Below are 21,400 nucleotides of genomic sequence, written 5' to 3'. Positions count from 1 at the left end.
TTATGTACACATCACCCACAGGTACATCCACTTGTGCACTTCCCATATATTTTTTCCTCAATAAATAATAAATGACCTTGTATGCTTATTCTGAATTGATTGCCATCTAGCTAATCAAAATTATGACACACAAATGCAGTTTCAAGTAGTAAAGGTTTAATAAGCAAATATTACTTTCACTAAGTGATACTACTTAAAAGTGTATCTAAGCTGTGACATATTAGTATTTCTACATAGATGATTTTAATTTAACAAATCAAATTGTAATACAAATTTATCTTTTAGCAGGTATCAAGTAAATAATGGGGAATAATAATTTAAAAATAACTTTATTGTTTAATATGTAAGTCCTTTACAGAATTTTGCTACAAATTCAGAATTTGGCATCAAGAAATAATCTTTCTGTATTAATTGCAAATGTGTTCACTTGTCAGGTAGTAAGAATTCTATACCGTGTGTTTCTTGGCCTTGCATACCAGAAAATCCAAAACTGAAATTCATATTTAAATATGAAAACCATTAAAATTTAAAGCTCAAATGTTAAAATTGTGACTTTCACACATCTTCCCACCCCTGCCTCGCAACACAGGAGGAAGAAAAAAAGAACTGAGACATGCATCTCAACCACCTACCTCGCTACTCCTCAACCCTCCCCACCCTAATTGGAGACCCACATGGGCACACATCCTTCTCAACTATGTAAACAATATTAAAAATAAAGCTTAAACTATAAAAAAGAAAAAAATCTATGGCTACAATAACAAAAAATAAATCGTGCCTTTCATTTTCACTTCTGATTTTAATTTTTTATATCTTTCTCAGTTCTGTTATATATGACTTTCACTGAAAGCTACTTTAAACTTGTGAAAGTCATGCAGATACACATTTTTAAATTTTTCTAGAGCTGCTTCAAGGGAAAGGGCAATGTGTTATTACTTTTCTGTCTCAACACAAAATTAAAAAATTTTTAAGTTTTATTCTTAAATAAAGTTAATCTGAAGCCTGGATAGAGTAGGGTTCATAATCCCGTGTGAAGAGATTCCACAATGCAAGTGGAGCTCATTAATTCCTCGAGTGTTCACTGCGCTAATTTTATATGCCAGCACTGTTCTCACAGAAGCCAGGAATACTGTGTTAAGACATGTGAGACTGGGACTCACATGTGAGTTTGGACGAACGCGGAATAGGCACATATGCAAATAAGTTATCTTTAGAGACAGATAAGGAGCGTGAACAAGCCACTAAGCCACTACCTAATAACCAGCTGGAAGTTGAAAAGATGCCCCAAGGAGAATGTGTATTTTTGTAGTACTGTCCATTGAAACATTTTCGTTGTCAATCAGAAAGGACCACTGCCAGTTTCGTTACTGATTCAACAATGCAAGAAAGAAATTTTTACCCCAGTGGAAGAGAAGCTTGTTTAAGGATCCACAAATGGGGTCCTTGCTGAAGGACCCATAGAGAATGGCAGGGATCTGCTGCATGGTAATCTTCAAATACATCTCAAGTTTCCTAAGTTTTCTCCATAGTAACTTTCTTTCCTTAAAGGTGAGTCACAGATCAAAAGGTAAGTGAGTTCATTTTCTATAATCAGTACTAAATACAAGTTTCCCTGACTTTAACTAAGATGTGATGTCACTAGGTCATTGTTAACTTTTTTCTTCATGCAGTTATAGTGTCCTCCAGTGGGCATCAATTTATATTTTATAGCTTTAAAGGACAGGTTTATAGCTTTTTAAGAAATAACTTTTAAAGCTTCTGACACAGGGATAAAATTGTAAGTGCTTTATTATTTTTGTTAAGTGATCAGTTTCACAAAGTATCTTGCTAGTGGTTACTGTCAGATTTAAATAAACATCTGAGAGAAATGCAATTATATAGGTATAAGCACTACTGATACTACTATTAATAAATGGCATTATGCTCTTTTGAAGAGGTTTTAAATCAAATTTCAAAAAGAAAAAATTTTCACACACAATTTAAACTCTAAATTTCCTTCTGTTACATTTTCATATTAGAGAAAAATTAGCACACCTGGAGAAAGGTAAAATAATTTATTTGAGTATATTATTTAAATCCAGGGTTATATTATTTTAAATAAACAATAAAATGATAAAAATACTGTAATTTATAAAAACAAATGAAATTTCTAAGTTTTTGGCAGGTATGTTATTGCTCAATGATGAGAGGAGGTATTGATAATGTAAAACAGATTACATGTGAAAAGACTGAAGGTTAGTGCTTTTTATTTCTGAAATATATTCCTGTCTGATTATAACGTTGCTGCTACCTGGGGAGAACTGTAAATGAAAGGGTCTCAGAGATCAGCAAAGACAAAGTCATGATCATGGGATTAATTGGCAGCTTCAAAGCCTGAAGATGCCTATACTGCAGCTAGGGATTGCTCCCCAGGAATGTAAATTACACATGGGTGACACATCCTAAATGCTTATCATACCAAAGAGCTGAAGAAGACGTGGGACTTAGGTCAGACCTAAATATATGCATAAGATAAGAGTAACTAGAAAGAAGAAAACAATCTAATGCTTATGAACCCAGTAGGAAACGCTAGAGTCACCAAAATCCTACCAGAGGAACAAGGACAACTGTTGTCTGGGCATAGAGATCAAAAGTCAGGGATTCTGAGATTGGTACATCAAGCACAACTGTCCCTGACATTATGATGCATTTGATAAACACTAATAATCCGTGGGAAAGGTTATGCTCTTGTCCCTAGAATTTCCTGATGGATCCTCAAAACTATGGCTCATCTGATCTTGGAAGTGCTGCAACTCCCTTGAACTCAACGCTGCTCCTGGAGACGATGGAACCCCCAGTGGAGCTGCCTCTAAGAACTGAAAAGCTAAATTTGTTTAATATTCCTCTGGTTCCATTACAGGTCAGGAGTGCAGAGAAATTCTCCACTTTCTTAGAATGTTTGAGGAAGACTGGCCCGACCTGCAGGACACGACGCTCAAACCCTGAGGGTGGACTGGGAATGCCGGGCTGCTGGCCCAAGAAACACACGGACACTCGTACTTGGTGGAAAAGAGTGCCTCTCTCTTTATTTTTACTCCTCATATATATACCTTCTTCTCTAGGGGAGGGGGAGAAAGGGAGGGGTTTCCTGGGAGTAATTATCTTCACTGAAGCAGGGAAGGAACTAATCAGCTATATTGAAACAGGGGAGGAACTAATTATTTGAACAGGAACAAGGGTGGAGGTTCTATTCTGCTTGCTCTACAGAGGATGTTTTGGCCTAATATCCTGCTTGCTGTAGCCCTGCCTGCAGGCTTTTGCAATGCAAAGGCTGTCAGGTAGGCCAAGTCTAAGGCCCATAAGTCTCTGGCTCCTAACAGAAGACTTTAAGTGTAACTTGTTATTCATAGATTTTAATGACCTTAGACATTAGAAAAGCCATAGAAATTTGTGGTGGTATCCAAGGACGACTGTGACACCCTCTTAAAGGAGGTTGTGTGTATAGAGCAAGGGGGATCTCAGGGTGGAGCAGGAGGATAAGAGGAGCCCTCTATCCTAGTCCCGGAGACCTCCAGAGGCCTCCCATGTGCTTTCGCTGCAGAAGCAGTGGATATCTGCCTCATCAAGAACTTTGAGAACCGTATCCCGACTGCCAAGGAGATCACAAGGAAGGTGAGTGCCCGCGGAGGCTGAGAACTCTGAGGTCAGTCCTTTCCTATTGGATTTCCCACAAGGGATTGAAGCAGACCAGTACCCTGCATATAGGGTCTGGTGACCTGGGAACTGAAGCCAGGAGCCCCGGGTGGCACTCAGAGACAAAGGATTGTAGGAGGAGCTTCCTCTAGTTCTTAACTAGCTCCAGCCTTGGCTCCCAGCCCTCTCTTACACCAACCATCAGGGTTGCTTGTGAGCCCCATGTAGAGTTAAATTCTTCCTCACTCACTATGTTGTTTTGGGGATTTCCCTGCTCACCTGCCTAAGACTTTTCTATTCTTTAATTGTTAAATGCACAGTTCTGTAAAAACAGTGCTTAATCACTATAAACTGCAAAGTTGTGGGTTAAGAATCTCCCTGAAAAGCTTTGTCAATTTAAAACTCTTAATGCTAAACAAGCTGTAACTGTATAGAAACTTTGATGTTAAGTTTGAACTTGGCTGTTATATATGATGGACGTTAGTGTTGATCCTTTCACTGTTCCTGTGCCACTCTGATTTCGGTTAAACACAAAAGCATGTTACCTCGGGAGAAAATTTTACAAAACACAGAAGGGGGATTTGTAGGAGGACATTGTGACCTTAGAAGGTCAGTGAGCACCGGATTACAGTTGGTTGGATAATATTTGGAGGAGAATAACCAAATGGCTACCTTTTGTATACCTTATTGGATATCATCTGCATATGTATATGAGAACACCTGGTGGAATATACAAGACAAAAGGAGTTCCAAACAAGCATTAATGGTTTTGTTGATAAGCTCAGCACTTCCTCCCTTATCCCCGTATAACCCTCAGTCTATAAATTCTGATGTCACTAATAAACTACGGCTTTGACCATCAGTCAGGGTCCACGTGTGTTATTATCGGCTCCGTGCACCAAGTCCATCGCTGCGGGACAGCGACATAAGATGAACGTTAAGCCTGCCTAGAAGGGAATCACCAGACCATTCTTACTCTACTTCAAGATCTTTTGAATGGTGTCATTTTGACAATTTCAAGTTTATAAATCTCTCCTGTCCCAAACTGAAACTTTAGCAAAGATTTCACTGTGATTGCCCCATAAATTGTGATAGCCTATTTTAATAATGTATCCATGGTGAACTGTTACTGAGTTAACTCTAATTTCCACAACAATGAAATATCATCCTTTTACCATCACGTTTTTCTCCCATTCCTCTCTAATCCTGATAGAAGACTCTGAGATGAAGTAAGCCATTTTGCTGTTATACATCCACACCAGCAGGTGGTGGTAGCAGAGTTCTGAATGTAGGCCAATCTCACTGGAGTTAGGAAGAACCTCCATGTGGTTTTCATTTGTATTTCCTTGAGAGCTAGGGAGCCTGAGCATTTTTTCACATGTCTAATAGCCATCTGAATCTGTTCTTTTAAAAAATAACTGTTCATTTCCTTCACCCATTTCTTAACCGTTGAGGATGGCCTACATAAAGAAATCAACTAATAACTGCTTATGAGGATGTAGGGAAAAGGTACCCTACTTATCTGTGGGTGGGAGTATAGACTAGTGCAGCCACTATGGAAGTGGCTTGGACAAAAAAGAATTAATTTATCATATGACCTAGCTATCCTACTCTTGGGAATATAGCCAAATGAAATGAAATCTGCATATAAGAAAGCAACCGGTAATACTATAATCCACAAAAACAAAGACGTGGAAAAATTTGCCTTTCAATTACAAACAAATAAATCTTTAGAAATTTATTTTTTTAACATAAGAATTTAATCATAACCCTTTCAACAGTTACAAAATTCACTTATTTTCTTCTGGTCAGATGTATTCCTACCTTAAAGTTCAAATAAATTAACATATTGATTTATTAGTAAAACCCAGTCTTTGAACTTAAATCTTTCAAATATTTGGTTTATAAGGGTTTAAAGGAAAGAAGATACAGACATATGACGTATTTCTTTGCTATATTTAATGACTATGGAGATGAATCTAACAACTGAAGTGCTCGAGGTGTTAATTGGTGTGATCATTCAACAAGCAGCTAGGATGACACGCAGGAAACCTACATCCCCTGTTAGAGTTCCTAAGTTTGAACCAGCTCTGTTCATAACTCCAGCTTCCTGTTACTGCATGTCCTGGGAGACAGTATGTAATGGCTCAAGCTATTGGGTCTCTGACACTCATGGGAGAGCCATCATTAGTCATAAGAAAAATTCTATTAAAACCACTGTGAGGGACCTTGTGCTATTCACCCACAGAAAAGAATCCAGGCTCCTGGCTTTATATCAGCGCAGCTCCCTGCACCCATGTGAGAGACCTGGAAGAAGCTCCTTGCCCCTGGCTTTGGAATGGTTGAGCTCCAGCCTTTGCTTCAACTTGGGGAGTGTAGCAGTGGATGGAAAACTTTCTGTCTCTTTTTCTCTCTGTAAATTTTCCTTACCAATGGAAATAAACAAATCCTAATAATAATAATAAGAAAACATGGTGAACCTGGAAGACATTATACTAAGTGAAATAAACCAGACACAGAAAAGACAGACATTGTACTTCCTCAGATATGTGGAACTCAAAATAAATTCAACGCACAGAAGTAGAGTAGAATGTTGATTATCAGTAACTGGTGTAGTGTGAAGGATGTTTAAAAAGGGGAAAAAATAATTTACATTTACATAAGGGCTTATCAGTCCAAATTGCCCACCAACTCAGCACACATTTTGAAGTGTAGAAAGTAGAAAGCACAGCAGTGGCAGCCTGCTTGCAGAGAGTACCCGAGCCAGGTCGGACCCAATGCCCAGGACTCAGCCCATGGGTACTGTCGCCACACGGTGACCGAATCCTGGCTACTGGGAGGCTGGAGAGAGAGATTTCTGTCCCCGTAGCGAGTATGCCATGAGGGAATCCTGGGACAGGATTAGGCCTCTAGCCCCACCTTGTAGCCACCACTTTGTGGTGGCAGGAAATTAGGGGGTGGGAGTTCAACCTTGGCAGCTCGGGTGACAGCAGCCATCCACAGTGGTGGCAACCTGCTTGAGGAGAGTACCTGAGTCAGGTAAGACCCAATGCCCAGGATTCCACCCATGGGCACCGTCACCACACAGTGAGAGTTCTAGACATTAACCAGCTCGCAAGAGAACCAGGTCCGGGGATAGATTCTGTGGGGAGAAGGGTGTGGCCCAACCCTGTGGAAATACAAGTCCCACTGGTTTGCTCTCAAGCTGGGCTGGTGATGGGCTGAGCTAGGTGTAACCATGGAACCTGCCTTCTCTCCCGGGTAAAGAAACCAACAACAGTATGAGCAGGTCAAGGTATCCCGAATGTGCATCCTAAAACAGGATGTGGGGTGGGTGGAGCTGCAACTGGAAGGGGGTGGACTTGGCAGGGCTGAGCAAATCTTAACTCATAAGGAAGAACAGAAATCAGTATGGAGCACAGGTCATGCAGAACTAGGCTCTTACACCGACTGGTCTGCATGAGTCAGGGATGCTAGGCCACAGCATCGAAGGCAAAGGCTGAGACAGATGAGGGGCTAAGCCAACGGGGTCAGAGCAACCACTGGCATGTACATAATCTAGGGGTGGGAATAGGATCGGTTGGGGAGCTGTGAGAGTACACCCTTGCTAGGTTGGGGTTCAAACTGGTGAGTGTGGGGGCCTGAGTCATGGCTGCGTTCTGGTCTGGATATGGCTGCAGTCTCCCTTGGCACAAGTGTGGGCTGAGCTGGATGCACCTAGCCGGGCTAGACTCCAGCACCATCTGGTGCCCTGGAGAACCTGGGTAGATGTAGGATGGCTACGCTAGGTCTCTGCCCCTACTGAGCCATGTGTGAGCAGTGTTTGGGTATGGACGAGCCTTGGCTGGGCTGAAACATCCAATAGTAAGAACCGGAACGGGGTGAAGGCCAGTCAGGAAAGACCGTTGTTCCTACCAGAACAGAAGGTGGAGTAAGTAGGGCTGGCCCATGGACCCACCAGTATGTGCAAGATCTGGCACTGGGAGAGGTTCTGATGGAGGAGTCTGGGAAACTCCTCTGTCAGGACACAGTCCCTGCAGGTGAGCCCAAGAACCATGATAGGGAGTAACCCAGACCAGGCCAGAGAAAGATATCCACTGGCATACATATGGCATAGGTCAGGGACAGACTAAGCTTAACCAGTTCAAACCACTCACCAGTGAAGCCGAGCACCAGAACTGAGTGTGGGTCGGGCGAGGTTTGGTCGTACACATACCAGTGCGCATTACAGAATGCCAAGGTGAGATGACCCATATCAGATGTGGCCGCAGCGCCCAAGCAGCACATGTGAGAACCAGGGAGGGAGGGGGCAAAGCCGATAGGGGGATTGTGGGCTACCCTGCTGGACAACCACTCCCACTGGAGAATGTGAGTTGGGGTGGGGGCAGATCAGACCAGGCAGGGATACAATACCTGTGGGTCTCATGTGAACTAGATCAGGGAAAAGCCAGGTTCGGCTGACTGTTCCGACTGGTGCAAGTTAAAATTAGAGTGGGTAAGGGTTGATTGGGCTTTGCTGCAGCATCAGCTGGCAGAGGCTGGCACTGGAGGCTAAATCTGTCAAATTAAATTCCAGAACCACCTGGAGAGTGCACAGTCCAGGAGTGGGAGTGGCCTAGTAGGGAGATAGTGGGCACCTCTCTCTTGGGTTACTACTTCCACTGGAGAGCACGAAAACCAGGTCTGGGGCAAGGGTGGCTAGACAGAAAGGCACCTGCCAACATGTGTGTGGACTGGATAGTAGGTTTGGTTGGATTGACCTAGGCTTCAATGACCATTGACATGTATGAGAGCTGAATGGGATGTGGGACAGACTGAACAAGTCTACGGTGCATAGTGGCAAGCATGGGAACCAGGGTAGGGGGCCAGTCCTGGCGGAGGTTATGGGGAGTCGCCCCAACTAGGCTGCAGCTGTCACTGATTTGCATGAAGGTCGTGTGTGTGGTGGGCAGGATCGGGCTGGACTGCAACACCCACTGCTTCACGTGGAAGACAGGGCTGGAAACAGAATTGATCCAGCAGTCGCAACCACCAGCACAGGCATAGCTGATTGGGCTGACGGACAGTGCTGGAACCAGTACTAGCAAGCACACACAAGAATCAGGTTTGGGATCACCTCAGACGAAGTTTCTTTGGGGATCCCTCCAACTGAACTGCTGATCTCAAAACCCCAAGCATGAAGTCAGCCAGTGGATTCTGAAGAGGTTTCATTGTGATTGGAACGACGAGACTGGCAGCAATTCAGAACTGTTGAACTATCAAAACTGCTTGAGCAGGACCCTCGGAGCATGCCCCACATCGGGGACCTGGAGTGGTTGGGAGGCTGGGTTGGGAGGCTGGGTGGGGCTACTCCCTTTGTTTCTCCCCTGAGCCCAGATACAGGGAGGAAAAATGATGATATTAGTGTGGAAACAATGGTATTATCCACTTTCCTGTAGCCCTTAACGCTTTGTACCCTAATCAAATATGTAAGATTATAAAAAAAAGAAATGAACCTTTAAAAAAAAAGCTTTATATATATTTTTTTACTTGAAAGAGTATAGGAAGAAGGAGAGTTAGCAAGAGGTCATCTTCTGCTGTTTACCTGGCACATTAGCAGAAAGCTGGATCAGAAGTGTAGCAGCCAGAACTCAAAATGGTGCTCATCAGGGGTGCTGTGCTTCAGGTGACAGCTTAACCTACTGTGCCACAGTGTTGGTCGCACTTGAGGAACCTTTCCTGACTCTGTCCACCAACGACCCAGAGATTTTAACTCTTTGGTGTTTGACCAAAACATGGCTTCTCTTTGATCATTTCAGTTTTTATTACTTAAATCCTACTATGGTTTTACTTCATAGATTTTCCAAAACCTTTCCCCCTCAAATTGTTACCTTTCTCTGGCTTTATTCCCAGCCGTATTTGTTTCCCTACCTAGGGTAAAAATCCATAGGTCTACAAATTTAACAGAATTCACTTCGGTTTTATTAAGCCTTCTAAGTGTAACTCACAGGATCTGAATCCAGAAAAACTGGTTTGAAATTATGGGTTTGTCACCAGCTGTAAGAGTTTATACACAATGATGACTTAGAATTAAATGAAAGGACTATGCTATTGTAGCAACATGGGGAAAATCTGTCGGGGGGGTGGGAGTTTGGGGGGAATCCCAGTCTATACAAGATAGAATCACAAAATTGAAAAATTCAAAATAAAAATATAACAACTGTATATATATACACACACAAATATTTACCATAGCAACTGACATACATCAGCTCTGCAAGCTGGTTTTTTTTTAATCACTCAAGCAAGTAATGATTTTAAGTTCTTTACAAAACATTCACACAACAAAAAAGTAAAGTAAAAAAGTAAAGTCTTCCTTCATCCTGGCCTCCCCTCCTCCAAACTACACATACAATTCCTTTCTACAGATAACTATTAGCAGCAGTACTAGCTTAAATATTACTTATCTGTCCGTCCTAAATTTAACTAATATGCCCTCCTGAAGCCTTCTTTAAGCCTCACAGCCAAGTTCAGTTAATACCTTCTATTTTCTCATATACAAAATCTTGGAGTTACCTTTAGCTACCTTAAGTTGTTTAATTCTTGATCTATATACAACCTGAATCATAAACATCCTGAGAGTGAGGGCTTTCTCTGTAATGTTGTATTCCCTTGTTTTTCACAGTGCATCATACAATTCTGTTGAAGAATAAATATCGATGGATACCAACAATTTTAAAGGTGTTTATTATATATGCAAATTATATTAACAAATTGAAAATAACTTTTGTTTTACTGTTTTTGAGGGGACAGAAATCCAACCATCACTCAATGAGAAAGATAATTATTGTCTCTAGTTTACAGAAACTAAGGTTATTGAAGGTACCAGCCATAATCAGTGCCCTGCTGAGGTGGCCGTCTGCAGCTACAGCGGCAGTTCCCATACAGTCCAGGCCACGTGTTTGGATCCCATTATTTGTCTTTCAGCCTATAGTATTTCGTAGCAGCTGGAATATGCTATTCAGGAGAAGGCTGTTGATGGAATTATTAGGATGTTAACACTCCTAATGGTCAGCCTCAGTGATAACCTACCTACTAACAAACTTCTTACTGGTTTTCCTTCCTTCCCTGTCTTACTTCCTCACAAGGCTTTCCATATAAAGTTCTTTGTATTCGAATTCTCATCTTAGTGTCTCAGTTATGGAGGAATACAATATAAGATAAATAAATTGCTCAAAGGCATACATAGCTAAAAAAAATAATGAGCTCAGTTCCACCTGGCTCTACATAGTCTACAATCGATTGTACAGAAGATAAAAACCAACATGGCATAAACCCAGAGAAGGGTGGGGATACAGTTTAAAAGTAGAATACCAACTCTGAATTTACCTCATTCCTGACACTGCATAAATAACAGTTTGAAAAAAATTGATGGATTATATGAATGGAAAGTAGACTGAAGTATAAATTCATTGTGTTCATCATATTCTGTCTTATTTTTGTAAAGTCCAGCAGATGTTAATTTTTGAATAAGGCAGCCACAGATATTACTTTGTACTCCTTAAGCTATTACACATCATCACTACCATAGCAACTACAAAACATGGTTCCGGAGAGTCTGGAATAAGCCAACTGTTGTACTTTCTTTTCTTTACATTTGTTACAGTCAGCACTTTCTTTCTTTTTTTTTTTTAAGATTTATTTTATTTTATTACAAAGTCAGATATACAGAGAGGAGGACAGACAGAAAGGAAGATCTTCCATCCCATGATTCACTCCCCAAGTGAGCCGCAACGGCCGATGCTGCGCCAATCTGAAGCCGGGAACCAGGAACCTCCTCCAGGTCTCCCACGCGGGTGCAGGGTCCCAAGGCTTTGAGCTGTCCTCCACTGCTTTCCCAGGCCACAAGCAGGGAGCTGGATGGGAAGTGGAGCTGCTGGGATTAGAACCGGCGCCCATGTGGGATCCTGGGGCGTTCAAGGCGAGGACTTTAGCCGCTAGGCCACGCCGCCGGGCCCCAGTCAGCACTTTCTGAAAAAATTGACTTATACTTATTCGAAAGGCAGAGAGCTCTTTCATCTGCTGGTTCACGTTCCAATTTCTGAACAACCTGGACTGGGCCGGGTCAAAAAGCCAGAAGCTTTCAACTCCAGGTCTTCACGTGGGTAGCAGGTAGTTAAGCCACCTGCTGCCTTTCAGGTGCACACACACAGAATCTGAAATCGATAAGCCAAGGCAGGACTGAAACCCCAAGCCCTTAGATATGGGATGAGGACATCCCAAGAAGTGAGGTTGTTAAGTGCTGCACCAAATGCCAGCCCCTCTTCCTCAAGACCCAAGCTTTGCCCTCCCAGAGCAAGTCTTACAGCAGCGACTACAGCACACTCTTGAAGGAACTTGAGATCGGAGGGGAAAGACCACTGGCCCCAAAGCCCACTGGCTGGGATAGAAAAAGTGCAAGAAAAAGCAGGAGTGAAACATGTTCCACATTGCTAACTTAATGGGCCAACAGGAGATTCCACAAACGCTGAAAGAGATGGGACTGTTTTTTCCCCCTCGGAGTGTTGCAGCAGGAATGGAGAGAGACGACAGAGAACACAAAAAAGTCGTGAAACCGGAAAGGTCAACTGGAAGCCTGGAAGGGAAGCGTCTAGTGGGAGCTGTTCCCACCAGCCATGCCAATGTGGCGCCAGGATGCCAGAGCCTAGCTCCGCTGGAAGCTTCCCAGCCAGAATGCCTGAGCTCAGCAGGTGTCTTGAAGAAGGGCCTGCAGGGCAGGAAAACCAGGGCACAGAGCTGGAACCTTTTGTGAGGGTTGGCTCCAAGTATCAGACTCTTCCGTTGCTTGCTGGATCCATTTCCACAGCCTTCTGTTTTACCTGGGTCCTTTTGAGGGAATTCTTCGCTGCAGCGTGCCCCGCTCCGAGGCGTGCCTCCTCCCGGGGCCTTCCCTGGGAAGCTTTGTGCCTTCCTTGGGGCTACAGTGAAAAGTTTCGGGCTGGATTTCCAAGGCCTAGACATATTTTAATCACTTAGTATTCACATTTAAGTCAGCAGCGTGTAATAGATTTATTCGTGCATATATGTCCTGACGGAAATGAAAAATCAAACATTTGGCCTTGGTTGTTATCAGCTTTGGCATATTAATTTCGACCTTTTTTTTTTTTTTTTTCAACCAGCAGGCAGCAGTAAGCATCCATGTACCAAATCCTGAGGAAATGAAACATTTTTCTGCCCAGGAAGCACCAAAGTTGGGAGAAATATTTCAAGCGTATCAGTGCTTCTTTGATATAATCAGTTCAAGGAGGATTTATGAAATATCTGTTATATAGTAAGCTCTGGCTTTGAATGAGCCATATGAAGTTCAGTCACTTTTCCTTCTGATTCTTTGAGCTCACAGATTCTTCTTTCTTTCTCTTTTTTGAAAAGATTTATGTATTTGTTTCAAAGAGTAACCAAGAGCTGGGGAGAGGCAGATTTTCCATGCGTAGGCTCAATCCCCAAATGTCTATAATGGCCAGAGCGGGACCAGAAAGAAGCCAGGAGCCAGAAGCTTTTGGGTTTCCCACGTGGGTGTAAGGACCCTAGGGTTTGGGCCATTCTCCACTGCTTTCCAAGGCTATTGGGGACGGGGGAGTGCCTTCAAAAATAGAGCAGCTGGATGGGAAGCCAGCCATATCAGTCTTGCAGGCAGTGGCTTAACACACTACACCACAGCACCAACCCCAACAGTTATTTTTCAAGGTACAAGACGAATTCAATAACCCAGATTTTAAAACATATAAATATATGAGATCGCTGAGTTACACATACATATTAAGCTTGCATGTTTAGTGGGAATTGGAAAGGCATGGTAGAGGATTCAACATCTGGTAGTCCGTGCACACGGGAGTCACGTTTTACAAGTGGTGTTCTGGCATAAGGTTTGTACTTTCTAACAGACCTCATCTGAGGGCTTTGCTCCATTTTCACATTTATTTTTCTTCTTGATGTCCAATATACTTTGACATCTGTTCACTCAAACCTTTGTTCATATTTGTAGAGACAGCCTTGGCCCACATGTATCACTTTAAAATGTTAATTACCTTTAACTATAAAATTTATCTCTGCAGGGAAGCACTGGTGAAGACAGAAATTCTTCTCCATATACATAATTTGTTGTAGCCAAGTCAACAGAGCACAGTTTCCGTGGGCCATCTGTTGGAACACAAAAATAGCCTCACTATGTAGAAACAGATGTGTAAAATGGTACTCATTAAAAATGAGATTCCACCTGTAATAGAAAGCAGAAAGTGTACGCAAAAGGAATGCTGTAAGGTTATAGTCTTTGCTTTTGCTTTCCAGTCTCTTAGGAATTTATATTTGTGGGTAAGATAATATGTTAACAGCAATATGCTTCTGACTTTAGTGTCTAAAGATAGGAGTGATTAGGAGTAATATTGAATAGCTACTCTAGATGGCTTAGCAGATTAGCAGTCATGAAAAAAATATCCGCAGAGTGCGAGGATCATTACCTTCTTACCAATGAACAAAGATATCTTGGGCAGAGAATTAGTGACTATCCTGTATTAGTGACAAAGAGTAACATTTACTGATTGTATCAGGTGCTTAATTGCACACCTTATAAGAATCCTCCATAAGAGTTGTCCTTCTTTTACAAATGAGGAGCTTAAGACTGATAATAAAGTGTCCAATATCATAGTTGGATTGGGATTTAAGACTCCTAAGACAAGCACTCTTTGTGCTATTTCACATTGTCTCTACTACAATGGAAGCATGCAATGTTTAAATACTTTACAATATCAGGACTGTTCAGAATGTAAATCTAGGTCTGTCTGATTCCAAAGTCCACAATCAGGTTCTTCCATATATTTTTAGCCTTTGCTTTCAAGTTAATTTAGCATAATTTTTTCACAAAAGAAAAGCAGATATTATCTAATATAGACAGAATTCTAAATAAAAAAACCCAGGCTACCATTAATTACCATAAGCAGTTCAGAAAAATCTTACGCATTGGTTGAGAATGAGGCATTTCCAAATGAATTTAAAATGTTGGTTTCTCATTACTTCTTTTTTTTAAGATTTATTTATTTTTATTGGAAAGGTGGATATACAGAGAGGAGGGAAGACAGAGAGAAAGATCTTCCATCAGATGATTCACTCCCCAAGTGACTGCTATGGCTGGTGCTGCACCAATCCAAAGCCAGGAGTCTGGAGCTCTTCTGGTCTCCCATGCGGGTGCAGAGTCTCAAGGCTTTGGGCCGTCCTCGACTGCCTTCCCAGGCCACAAACAGGGAGCTGGATGGGAAGCGGAGCTGCCGGGATTAGAACCAGCACCCATATGGGATCCTGATGCGTGCGTGCAAGGCGAGGACCTTAAACACTACGCTATCGCGCCGGGCTCTTTTATTACTTCTTAAACAATATTCTTTCATTCACTAATCCAACAAGTATTTGTTGATTTCTTTCTTGGTGTGTAATCAACTAGGCATGAAATCTTGTCTTTATGTAGTTCACATCCTCTTCAGAGACATGCAAGCAATAAGATAAATATAGATACAAACATAAATATAAATCAGCAAAATATGCTTCCTGTTGAGATCCTAATATATGGAAAATTCAGTGATTTAAGTAGTTCTATGTAAAATTTAGTCAAGATTATGTTCAAGTATTATATATTATTGTATTTAAAAATTCTGTATGATCCATCAGTTGCTAACAGAAAAAAAGTCAAAATCTCCCATTACCTGAACTCCCATTATCTGAAAAATCTCCCTTGTGTCTGTGAGAACCAGGACTATTAACACAGAAGAATTACAGAATTAACGTAGAAGACAGAGAAAGTCATTTGAAGCTCTTTTTAAATGGTTCCTGTTTTAGGAAGTTTCAACCTAATGACTTTTCATCTTACAGTTACACAAAAGTGATACACAAATAATAGAAATCACATTTTGAGTTTTTAATTTTGATTTTTCTTGGGATAGAAAAAATGTTATATGACACTTTCTGGTAATTCTGAGTGGGGCAGCAGCACTGAGCCACAAGTGCTAATCAGCTCTGGGACAGAGGAAACAAACAATACTTTATAGTGTAGTGTTCTCCATCTGTTCATTGACTCCCCCAAATAGCTGTTGACAACCAAGGCTTGGCCAGTCTGAAACCAGGAGCAAGAAAATCCATCTAGATCTCCCACTCGGGTGGCAGGGGCCACCATCGTCCTCTGCCTCTCCAGGTATGTTAGAGTAAGCAGGACATTTTATATGTTTGTAATGATTCTGAAGTCTCTGTGGACCTGTTTTTTTTTTTTTTCTGTTGGCTTTCACTTATGACATGTTCCTTGAGTTTTTGCAATTAAAAATTTTTTAAGGATGGAAAAACAGAGACAGACAAAAGAGCCTTTCATCCATGGATTCATTCCCCAAACACCTGAAACAACTGAGGCTGGGCTAGGCCAAAACCTGGAACCTGGAACTCAATCCAGATCTTACACATGGTAGCAGAAACACACGTGATCAAGCCATTGTCAGATGCCTCCAGGGGAAACACTAGCAGGAAGGTGAACTCAGAAGCAGAGCTAGGACTCAAACCATCAATAGCTTAACTATGATGCCAAACACCTAACCTGAAAGTTTTCTGTTTATTATGAGCTTATATTTCTTGGAGCTTAATCTGTATAAATTCTCTTATTTAGTTAACTGTTTTATTTGAAAGACAGACAAAAAAGGACAAACGGATATTTCATTTGCTGCTTTACCATTCAAATGCCTACAGTGGATGGGGCTGACCCAGACCATAAGTAGGAACTGGCACCTCAGGCCATGCCTCCACATGGATGGCAGGAGCCCAACTACTTGAACCATCACCTGCTATTCCCAAAGTATGCATTAGGAAGTTTGACCTTGGAGTGCAGCCAGGACTTAAAGCGAGACATTCAGATACGAGATACAAGTGTCCTAAGCAGTCTCTTAACCACTAGACGAGTGCCTGCCCCTGTGGGAATTCTATGAAGAAATTCTTAGTAATTTGCATTTGCTTTTTAAAAATATATTTATTTTACTTAAAAGCCAGAATTACACAGAGAGAGGGAGAGACAAAGATCTTTCATCTGCTAGTTCACGCCCCAAATGACCACAACAGCAGAATCCGGTTGGTTTGGAGCCGGAAGCCAAGAACCCCCTCCATATCTCCCACATAGGTGCAGGAGCCAAAGCACATGGCCATTGTACACTGCCTTCTGAGGTCATTAGTAGGGAGCTGCATCAGAACTGAAACAGTCAGGACTCAAATAAGCACCCATATGGGATGCCAGCACTGCAGGTAGAGGATTAGCATACTGTACAACCCTGCTCACTCCTACATTTGCTTTTGTGAGTCATGTCAAGTGGGAGCATTCTGTTTATGTTGTTTACTTGCTCTATTTTGGAATAATTAGTTATAAGTTAATAATTAACTTGTAGAAAAGTTATAGTAGTATAAAGATCTCCCCTAGCAGGGCCAAGCTGAGCTAGGTTGTAGGTGCGGGCCAGTTGGGCTGGGGTGTTTTATCTGTCACTAAGTGTGAGGACTGTAGACCAGCCTAGTCAGTCTGGGCAGCAGCACCTGCCAGCACAAATGGGACATATCTGGGAGCAAACCTGGTAGGGAAAGTTGGGGAACTTGTACTGGACTAGGCTGTTGCACCTGCTGATGAGAGTTAGACTGGGGGTTTGCTGGGCTGAGCCAAGCTACCAAATGCTGACACTAGGGTTAAGCCATCACAGACTGAGCCACGGCACCTGCTGGCACGTGCAAGACCCAGGGCTGGGAGTGGGTCTAGCAGGGGAACCTACAGGACTTCCTTGCTAAGTACTACTTCCATGGGTGAGCATGTGAGCTGGGACTGAGGGCAGGCCAGGTTGGGCTAGGCTGCCACACCCTCTAACATGCTTGAAAACCAGAAATGGGTGTGCACTAGCCAGTCTAGGCCACAGCACCAGCTGACAGGTGCCAGGACTGGGTACAGGTCATGAGAGGCTTTCTGCAGTATCCCCTGGCAAGCACAAGATCCAGGGTTTGGAGCATGTCTGGGAATTGTGGGCATTCCCCTGCTAGGCTGTACCTACCACTGGTGAACTCAAGAACCAGAACTGACGGTGGGCTAGGCTGGACAAGGCATTGGCACCTGTTGGCATAAGTGAGGGTGGGGTCTAAGGTATGGTAGGATGAACTTAGCTGCAGCATCCGTGGGTGGGCACGAGAGCTGGATGGGGTGTGGGCTGGGCTGGACTAGACCACAGCAGAGTCTGGCATGAACAAAAACTGGGTTAGGGGTGGGCCTGGTGGGAGTTATTGGTGGTAACCCTAACTAGGCTGTGGCACCCACTGATGTGCATGAGGACTGAACCTGTGATAGGCTGTCTGGACTGGATCACAGCACCCATTAGTTCACATGAGGTATGGGTCTGTGGCAGAAGTGACCAGGCAGCTGCATCCAACCATATGTACACAGTTTGGTACAGGTGATGGATCAGGCCTGACCCTGCTCACATCTTTCTCCATATCTGACCCTCCCTACCCTAATCAGAGGCCCAGATAAGCATGCATCCCTCTCAGTTATCTAAATTATTAGAAATTTTAAAAATAGATCTCCCCTAAATATTATTGTCCCAATATTATGTCTTAGGAAAAAGTTACATACACGTCAATTTCTTTCCATCTTCTCAAGTCTTCAAGTGTTTTTCTTGAATCTCAAGGAAAATTGAAAAATTGTAGGAGAGAGATTTTGTATACTGTTCATCTGGTTGAATTTTTCTGATGTTTCCTGATGCTTAGAGTCAGGTAGTACAGCTTTGGAAGAAATATCATGGGGTGCTAGACACCAGCTCAAAATTAACATCAATTCTTGGTGACCCACACATTTCTGTGTCCCATTATTCAAGTCAAAATCTTTTGGGTAAGTAGCAGATGGATTCGTCTTTTTTTATTTTTCAATATTGTTTTTTCTTTTAAAGATTTATTTACTTTTATTGAAAAGGCAGGCCAGATTTAAGGAGAGTAGGACAAACAGAGAAAGATCTTCCAACCACTGGTTCACACCCCAAGTGGCCACAATGGGTGGAAATTGGACGATCCAAAGCCAGGGCCTACCAAATGGGTGAAGGATTCCAAGGCTTTGGTCCTTCCTCTACTGTTTTCCCAGGTTAAAGCAGGGAGCTGGATGGAAAATGGAGCAGCCAAGACACAAACCGGCACCCAATGGAAATCTAGCACTTGGAAGGCTCAGAATTAGCCTTTGAATCATTGAACCAGGCCCACTTGGCTTCCTAAATTATGTCCAGCGCATATTGGGTACAGTTGTTTCATGGACCTAAGATGAAGTATATCGCCAGTTCCTCAATAATAGGAATAGACACACTATCAATAATTTTCCTAAAATCATTTCATTGATGCAAAACAAGTGTGTGCAAAATCCAGTATTCTTTCATGGAAAAAAAAAAATGCTGAAGAAACCAGAAATGGAAGTAAAAATTTTCAACCTAATAATGAGCAGGTGTGGAATACCAAAGTTCATGTGATACTTGATAGTGAAAGACATAAAAAATTCCCTTCTAGCTTCAGGAATGACAGTGTTGCTCATTTTTGCCATTTCTTTTTCAGTGTTTTACAATATATTAGAACCATTACCTACCTACTGATACCCTTTCACCCACCTGCTGGTGAAGATCTAGTGTATACAATCTGGAAGTAGTAACTGCATTAAATAATATAAGGCTACAAGAAACATAGACACAAAACGAAGGAAGCATGATACCATCAAAGAAACAATCTTCCAGTACCCAAACTCAAAGAAATGATGACGTACAAATTTTCAAAGAATAAAAAAACCAATTATTTCAAAGAAAAATTCAATAAGCTGCAAGAGAATACATGTAGACAACTCAACAAAATCAAGAATATGGGCCCGGCACCGTGGCCTAGAGGCTAAAATCAGGAATACAGGGGCCAGCATTGTGATGGTGTTAATTTAAGCCATCACTTGCCATGCCAGCATCCTATATCTGAATACTAGTTTGAGCTTCACTTATTCCATTTCCAGTAAAGCTTTCTGTTTCTAAGAAAGCAGTAAAAAATGACCCAAGTGCCCCTGCCACCCATATGGGAGACCCAGATGGAAGTTCTAGGTTCCTGGCTCAGTCCTCGCTATTGTTGGGGAGTGAGTGAACTAGTGGATGGAAATCCTTGTCTGTCTCTCTTTCCCCCTTTCTCTGTCACTCTGCCTTTCAAATAAATAAGTATTTCTGAAAGTCAGGATGACTTTATGTAAACAATATGAGAAGATTATCAGGGAGATACAACTTATTTAAAAAGGGGGGCGCTGTTCAACATGGTGGTACATCAGGTTGAACCACTGCAAGCAACACCTACATCCTATGCGTGCTGTTTCAAGTCTCGGATATTGGGCTTACAATCTAGTTCCTTGCTGATACACTGGGAAAGCAGCAGAAGGTCACTCCAGTGTTGAGTCCCTGCTACCCATATAAGTGACCTGGATGGAATTCCAGACTTCTGACCTCAGGCTGGTCCAGCCCTGTGCTTTATGGCCATTTCAAGATCATCCATTTCATGGCCATCCAGCTGATGAAAATCTCTTTTTCTCTCTGTAATTCTGCCTTTCAAACATATAAATATTTATAAGAACCAAAAAAAAGTCTAAAACCATAAAAATATAATTATGCGAAAACTACAAAAGACAGCTCCAAAATCATATTCAATCAAGGAAAATAAAGAAGCAACAAACTTGAAGACAGATCACTTATAATTATCTCCATCAAAGGAGAAAAAGGAAAAAGAGCAAAAAATTTATGAGACAATAGAAAAAATAGGAGAGAAGTCTTATTTAAAGAAATAATTGCAAGAGCTGGGGTAACATAGTGCTATCACATACTAAACTGATACCTGCACTGTTGGAATCCCATAATGGAGCACCACTTTGAGTCTTGGACACTCTGATTCCAATTCAGCTCCCAGATAATGTACCTAAGAAAGCAGTGAAGGATAACCAAAGTATTTGATCTCCTACCACCTGTATGAGAGACCTGGATAGAGCTCCAGGCCCCTGTGTTTGGCCTGGAACTAGCCCCAGTTCATGTGGGCGTTTGAAAAGTGAACCAGCAGATGAAATATTCTCCCTCTTTTAGTCTTTGTAAAGTGACATAGCCAGTTAGGTTGCTGGCATCCTTTATGAAATTGTCAGATCAAGTCCCAGTTGTTCTTCCTTTCCAGTGCCCTGCTACTGTGTCTGGAAAAGCAAAAATGATGACTCAAGTACATATGAGACCAGGGTGGAGTTCTTGATTCCAGGCTTCTGCCTGCACCATTCTTAGCCATTCAAGGAGTGGCCCAATGATAGATTTCTTCTCGGTCCCTGTTACTTCGTCAAGTACGTACGTACATACATACATACATGCGTAATTATTTTAAAAGGAGAAATAATGGCTGAAAATCCTCTGATCTTTGGAGAGAAGCAGACATCCAGATTCATGAAAGCTAGACTGCAAAAGATGGTCAACTCAAAGAACACAGCAAAGCATGCTTTTTATTAAACTGTCAAAAATGAAAAAGAGAAAACTTTGAGAGCAGCAAGAGAACAGTGACTCCACAGATAAAGCAACCTCCATTAGGCTATCAGTGACTTTTTAATCAGAACCTTACAAGTCAAGCAAAAATTGAAAGAAGAAAATTGACAACCAAGATCACTAACTATGCCTAG

This window comes from Ochotona princeps, chromosome 2 (assembly GCF_030435755.1).
Source record: "Ochotona princeps isolate mOchPri1 chromosome 2, mOchPri1.hap1, whole genome shotgun sequence".
NCBI classification, from domain to species: Eukaryota; Metazoa; Chordata; class Mammalia; order Lagomorpha; family Ochotonidae; genus Ochotona; species Ochotona princeps.
This window is presented reverse-complemented; position numbering follows the sequence as displayed.